Raw genomic sequence first — 1936 nt, 5'->3', positions numbered from 1 at the left:
ATGACCACTCACCAGGACTGAATCCTAAATCCTTACAAGGTGTTAGTGTTTCTTGACAATGGTCCATTCAGACATGTGATTTCTTGGCCGTGGTCTGTGGTATTCGTGAACATTCATAGCAAGTTCTGCTCTATAGATAGGCAACTATTTATTACAAACATTTACTTAGAGAAGTCACATTAAAAGAACATGTAAAACTGAAAAATGTAGAAACCAACATTGGCACCCAGAGACAGTGATTGTGTCTCCCTTTGTGTCACACCTGGAAGACCCACAGTTCGGGTTTCATCCTAGCAGGAAGGTACAAAGGCAGATGTGGCACATTGTGAGTGGAGGGTTGGGGGACATCGTGGGTTGCTAAGGTCATTAAACATCTCATTCTAAGGTCATCAGTTAAACAACCATGTGTTATGCAAAGGAAGAAGTGTCTGATTAGCGGGCTTTTGTGGGCATGTCCATTTGATTTTGGTGGGCATTCTTGCCCCGATTTTATTTAAAATTTTAATTTGTCCCTCAGTAAAAGGAGCAAACAGCTCAGCCATGTGACTTCCAAATTATCGATAAGCATAAGTAACTAAAATCAAATGATAGAGAATTTATTATGTTTTCCTAGGTTTAGTGTCCAATGTTAAGAAGACACTGCTGCTCCAAATGTGTCCCTTATTCTTTAGCATTTCCTAGAGTTAAAATCTAAATCATTATTTCCCCTAAATGCTTATCTTACTCAATGTACAATTCCTTTGCTTCAGTATTTACTTTTGTAGGAAGATCCAGGATAGGGATGGGTGGATATATATAATTATGCGGCTAGATCAAGCTGTGGGGTGGCTGACCACTGTCTCTGCTCTGCTTTTGTCAGGTGGCTCTGGAACGCTCACTGTTGCCTCAGACAATGGTCTGGGTTCCAAGTGATGACTGCTCCTGCTTACGGAAGCAGCCTCAGCTTCCCTCACGTGGTTACTGATGCTGCTGAAGTAGGCCATCTCGTCACAAGGTAGCCTGCCCGCCAAGGCTCACTGAGCCAGCAGGGTGGCTGCCGTGGAGTGACTGGGTGCTTGTCTGAAACATGATTACAAGAATATGGAGAGATAATGAACTTATTATTGGAGCAGAAAGCTGTTTTTATGGTGCAAAACTTGAGTCAGTAATGTAGAGAGCAAGTAAATTTATTTCCCTATGTTACAAGCAAAAGCTATAAACCATTTTCAGTCACATTACTGAATAACTATTAATGAACAATACATGATTGAAAACACTTAAGAATATTTAGCAGTGCAGGTAGAAGTGAGAAAACAGGAAATTATGGCTGAAGACTTTCTAAATGCTTTCATAAGAGCAGTTAAATAATCATGCATAGACAGACATACAATTCAAAAATGTTTTCTTCTGTACAGATAAAACATTTTTAATGCATCTTAATATTTTAATAATGTCATTATTAAAATTTATATTAACATATTATACTTTTAAAATAAAATCATGTTTACCACAGTTGTATGTTAAGTATTTTATATGACAAAAATACGACTTAGAAAAAAAACCAGATGAAGTGGTACACACCTAAATCCCAGCACCTTGGGAGACTGAGAGAAAGGGTAATAAATTCAGGCCCAGCCTGGTCAACTTACTGGCTTAATGACACCTTGCCTCAAAATAAAAAAAATTTAAAAAAAACAAAACAAAAAAACCTCAAAACTAAAAAGGGCTGGGAGGTAAATGAATTGGCTCTGCTTTTGATGTCCAGTAACTCAATAAATAAATAAAATCAAAATGTAATTTGTTAGACACTTCAAACATAAAATTTTAAATGTGCCAGCTGTGCTGTCTAATGTCTCTCTCCTACTAACTAAATGAAACATGGTATCTATTGGAAGAACAAAGTCATAAAAAATTGAGTAAATCTAAACAGTATGGTCTTTCATAATAATGTATCAGT

General features: G+C 37.1%; 1 pseudogene across 1 annotated transcript in view; it reads right to left on the bottom strand.

Annotated features, from left to right (window-relative positions):
- LOC101562929 overlaps positions 1–983 on the bottom strand; it is a 44731-nt pseudogene extending 43748 nt beyond the window's left edge. The window contains exon 1 of the transcript XR_002818209.1: positions 930–983. The product of XR_002818209.1 is annotated as a T-complex protein 1 subunit theta pseudogene (transcript). The remainder of the gene's footprint in view (positions 1–929) is intronic.
- Between the last annotated feature and the right edge of the window lie 953 nt (positions 984–1936).

Source organism: Octodon degus, unplaced genomic scaffold, assembly GCF_000260255.1.
Source record: "Octodon degus isolate 3935 unplaced genomic scaffold, OctDeg1.0 scaffold00144, whole genome shotgun sequence".
In the NCBI taxonomy this organism is placed as follows: domain Eukaryota; kingdom Metazoa; phylum Chordata; class Mammalia; order Rodentia; family Octodontidae; genus Octodon; species Octodon degus.
The sequence above is the reverse complement of the archived record's forward strand: the minus strand, read 5'-3'. Positions and strand labels throughout refer to the sequence as shown.